The sequence below is a fragment of the Vanessa atalanta genome, unplaced genomic scaffold (genome assembly GCF_905147765.1).
Source record: "Vanessa atalanta unplaced genomic scaffold, ilVanAtal1.2, whole genome shotgun sequence".
In the NCBI taxonomy this organism is placed as follows: Eukaryota; Metazoa; Arthropoda; class Insecta; order Lepidoptera; family Nymphalidae; genus Vanessa; species Vanessa atalanta.
The window spans coordinates 10,001-15,000 of NW_025920039.1; the positions used below are offsets into that span (position 1 = coordinate 10,001).

At 44.4% G+C, this 5,000-nt stretch overlaps 3 non-coding genes across 3 annotated transcripts in view; all 3 read right to left on the reverse strand.

Moving 5' to 3' along the window:
- LOC125076825 overlaps positions 1–363 on the reverse strand; it is a 3,997-nt gene extending 3,634 nt beyond the window's left edge. The window contains exon 1 of the ribosomal RNA XR_007120724.1: positions 1–363. This exon is cut by the window's left edge and continues 3,634 nt beyond it. This is a non-coding gene — a ribosomal RNA (large subunit ribosomal RNA).
- A 744-nt stretch (positions 364–1,107) lies between these two features.
- LOC125076822 lies at positions 1,108–1,264 on the reverse strand. The gene has a single exon (XR_007120721.1). It is a non-coding gene; the product is annotated as a 5.8S ribosomal RNA (ribosomal RNA).
- A 460-nt stretch (positions 1,265–1,724) lies between these two features.
- On the reverse strand, positions 1,725–3,627 carry LOC125076824. Its single transcript, XR_007120723.1, has one exon. It is a non-coding gene; the product is annotated as a small subunit ribosomal RNA (ribosomal RNA).
- Between the last annotated feature and the right edge of the window lie 1,373 nt (positions 3,628–5,000).

Below are 5,000 nucleotides of genomic sequence, written 5' to 3' on the forward strand. Positions count from 1 at the left end.
TGTTCGCTATCGGTCTCGCGGTAATATTTAGCCTTAGATGGAGTTTACCACCCACTTAGGGCTGCACTCTCAAGCAACCCGACTCTGAGGAGCGTACCTCTCGCCGTCTCGCTCCGTCGCTACGGGCCTGGCACCCTCTACGGGAAAACGGCCCCGTTCAAGACGAACTTGGACAGGAGTGGCGACGACGAGAAAGCGATACCTCCCGAACACCACATCTCCCGCGATCGTTACAACCGCGGGATTCAGTGCTGGGCTATTTCCTGTTCGCTCGCCGCTACTAAGGAAATCCTGGTTAGTTTCTTTTCCTCCGCTTACTAATATGCTTAAATTCGGCGGGTGATCCTCCCTGATCTGAGGCCAACGATAAAAAAAACGAGGCAGACGCGATATCCGTCAACGCGACGGCGCCGCTTTCGTCGAGACGAGAGAGAATTTTCATTCCGATCGTTCCGACGTCGGCGTCGAAGCGCTCTTCGGACGTCGAGTCCGCCTACTCGATATATATACAATATATATATATACGAATGTTTCGATGTCATCACGTTCAACGATGCGAGCGCGCTTTATTTACACATCATATAAACACGTTCGTCTCGTATACGTCGTAACGATCGCGGAGCTTTTGTATTCGAAATTTTGACATTAGAGTATGAACAAAAGAAACGCACGTACTCGATAATCACGAGACGAAGAGATCACCTAAACTCCGATTACCCTCTTTGATCGAGAACAACTCAATGAAACGATCGAAAGGTCGGAGATGGGCGCTCCTCGTCTGGCGACGAGCGACGCTCTCAGTCTCTCTGACGTCGCATAACGAAACTCCGTGACGTAAACGTACACACGAACGCGTATATAAAAATATAAATAATATATACACACACACGCATGTAAACGTAAACATACATACACATCGTATTTGTTATATTTGAACGGACCGAGAACGAGATTTATATTAAGTATATTTAAACACGTAATATAACACATCGAACGCGGATACCGTCATATGTTCGAGAAACGTCAGTCAGTCTATTGAGTCGGTTACGAAATAATAGACATTACGACATTAAACATTGAACAGTGTGGTTTATATTTTTATACAGCCGGCCCTCAGACAGGAGTGGTCCTGGATGTTTCTCCACGGACCGCAATGTGCGTTCGAAATGTCGATGTTCAAATGTGTCCTGCAGTTCACACTATGACGCGCAGTTAACTGCGTTCTTCATCGACCCGCGAGCCAAGTGATCCACCGTCCAGGGTAATGGTTTTTAATTTGTTTTATTTTTATAATTTCTACGATCACTCGAACGATTCTATACGCCAGTGATATGAGTTTATTTTTTTTTTATTTTTATTTTTTTTTTTGTTTTTTTCTCTTATTTTTAGTATACAGAGAAAAATTCAAAAAATTAAAAAAAAAAAAAAAAAAAAAGTTAAAAAAAAAAAAAAGTACAAAAAAAAAAAAAAAGAAATATACATTTTATTTGAAGATGACGATGTGCGTTAACACATCGTACTTTCCTCGAAATCGACATCGAAAAATATCAGAATAGGACGCGTTACACGACTCTGGACTCTGACTCGGACACACTGCTGTGTGAGAGAGAGAGAGTGAGAATCGCGTCCTCGCATCGAAACGACACATTCCGAACGTCGATATTTGTGTTTTAGAATTTTATTATCGTTCATTATCGCACTCTTTCGAGATTGATAATTTACGTTAATGATCCTTCCGCAGGTTCCCCTACGGAAACCTTGTTACGACTTTTACTTCCTCTAAATGATCAAGTTTGGTCAACTTCCCAGCAACGCCGACGGCCGTGAAGCCACCGCGTGTCGGTCCGAAGACCTCACTAAATCATTCAATCGGTAGTAGCGACGGGCGGTGTGTACAAAGGGCAGGGACGTAATCAACGCGAGCTTATGACTCGCGCTTACTAGGAATTCCTCGTTTATGGGGGATAATTGCAAACCCCAATCCCCAGCACGAAGGAGTTTCAACGGGTTGCCCGGGCCTCTAGGCCAGGGAGAACATGCTGATTCCTTCAGTGTAGCGCGCGTGCGGCCCAGGACATCTAAGGGCATCACAGACCTGTTATTGCTCAATCTCGTGCGGCTCGAAGCCGCCGGTCCCTCTAAGAAGAATTTTAATACGCCGCCAGTGAGTTGCTCGACCGAAATCGAGCACACCTAAATGACGACGCCTATTTAGCAGGCTAGAGTCTCGTTCGTTACCGGAATTAACCAGACAAATCGCTCCACCAACTAAGAACGGCCATGCACCACCACCCACCGAATCAAGAAAGAGCTATTAATCTGTCAATCCTTCCGGTGTCCGGGCCTGGTGAGATTTCCCGTGTTGAGTCAAATTAAGCCGCAGGCTCCACTCCTGGTGGTGCCCTTCCGTCAATTCCTTTAAGTTTCAGCTTTGCAACCATACTCCCCCCGGAGTCCAAAATCTTTGGTTTCCCGGAAGCTGCCCGCCGAGCCATTGTAGTAACGTCGGCGGATCGCTAGATGACATATTTACGGTTAGAACTAGGGCGGTATCTAATCGCCTTCGAACCTCTAACTTTCGTTCTTGATTGATGAAAACACCTTTGGCAAATGCTTTCGCTGATGTTCGTCTTGCGACGATCCAAGAATTTCACCTCTAACGTCGCAATACGAATGCCCCCAGTTATCCCTATTAATCATTACCTCGGAGTTCTGAAAACCAACAAAATAGAACCGAGATCATATTCTATTATTCCATGCACGAAATATTCAAGCGGCATTTTGAGCCCGCTTTGAGCACTCTAATTTGTTCAAAGTAAAATTGTCGGCCCATCTCGACACTCACTGAAGAGCACCGCGATAGGATTTTGATATTGAACCGGCGTTTTACCGCCGGCTCACCGACGATATGCTCCGCAGACGTGTCAGTATCACCGCGGATGCGGTGCACCGACAGCGCGGCGCACAAATGCAACTACGAGCTTTTTAACCGCAACAATTTTAGTATACGCTATTGGAGCTGGAATTACCGCGGCTGCTGGCACCAGACTTGCCCTCCAATTGTTCCTCGTTAAAATATTTAAAGTGTACTCATTCCGATTACGAGGCCTCGAAAGAGTCCCGTATCGTTATTTTTCGTCACTACCTCCCCGTGCCGGGAGTGGGTAATTTGCGCGCCTGCTGCCTTCCTTGGATGTGGTAGCCGTTTCTCAGGCTCCCTCTCCGGAATCGAACCCTGATTCCCCGTTACCCGTGACAACCATGGTAGTCGCAGAAACTACCATCGAAAGTTGATAAGGCAGACATTTGAAAGATGCGTCGCCGGTACTGGACCATGCGATCGGCAAAAGTTATCCAGATTCATCAAAATTAACGACTTCGGACGAGACGCCCTCCGTCGATTGGTTTTGATCTAATAAAAGCACTCATCCCATCACTGGTCAGAGTTCTGATTGCATGTATTAGCTCTAGAATTACCACAGTTATCCAAGTAACTGAGTAAGATCTAAGGAACCAAAACTGATATATTGAGCCATTCGCGGTATCGCCTTAATACGGCTTGCACTGAGACATGCATGGCTTAATCTTTGAGACAAGCATATAACTACTGGCAGGATCAACCAGGGAGCTAACCGAGACTTGTTGAAGTCGTCAATTACTCTTCTCGTTTCATATTCGCATATAAAATACACACAAACTTATGCATGCATGTACAATATACGCACAGTATGAAACGAGCGTCTCACCGTATCGTCGATCGCGTTAGACGCGATAGATTTTAACGGTTGACTCTTATAAAAATTTATATGAGACACAAACGCGCTTTAAGCACGCGCGCGCGCGTGCGTGCGCTATAATATATAACGCGACGACAGCGGCGGCGGCGGCGGCGGCGGCGGAGGCGTCTTCACATAATGACACATAACGGTCACGAATTCGAACGTTCTAAACGAGATCGAGTTTTTTTTTCAAAATAACACTTCGCACACGACGTGTACGTATGTATTGTTCAACGATTATTATCGTAAAACATTGGGATCGACGCCCGGTGTTTGAGTGATCGTACCGATACTCGGGTTGTGTATTTTTTGTACATGATAAATGTAAAAATTAACAAAAAGAATTTTAGAAACGACCGTTCATATATAATATAAAAATTATACACACTATACGAATACACTGAATCTTTTAAGAACTCCGTCTCTAACGTTTTCTCATATCGTCGCGACGTCGCAGATCGACTACAATGAATCAACATTTATTCCATGAGGATAGATTGTAGCGAGAGCGACGACGACGACGATAAGAGGAAGAGCGCATGAGGCAGAGAGATCTACGTGCGTCCGTCGGTCGGCACAGTTTTACAGAACGAAAAAGAATCTTTTTATCATTTTCACGTGTGTCAGTGAATATCCCCAGCGGTCGAGACGAATCGTACGTACATACTTGGTTGTTACACTACGTAAAGTATAATATAACGCGATACGACGAATCGAGAGACACGCCAGAAGACACGCAACAAAGACGACAAATGAAAACGATAATAACATTTTTTTCGTTATACAAGAGTACTGATCCGGTCACTTCGCGTCTAACATCAATTTTTGAATGTTCGACGTTCGAACCGTCACTACTCCATATATATGCCTGACGATGAGTATGACATTCGGCTCGTTCGAACGGAATGTATTTTTTTTTTTATTATTATTATTATTTTATTATGTTTCTCATATTCGATCTGATATCATAAGACGACGAACCCCAGAACACGCACCCCCCCCCCCCCTCCCCAACCCCCTCCCCCCCAACTGACACCCCAAACCCTCCAAAATCTCCAAAACTTCGATTATTTTGTTCTATATTTTTATAGATAGTATATGATTATATGATATTATGCAACGTCAATGCAACAACAACGACAACAACAACAACAACAACAACAACAACAACAATAAAAAAAAAAAGAAAAAAAAAAAAAACAACAACAACAACAACAAAGA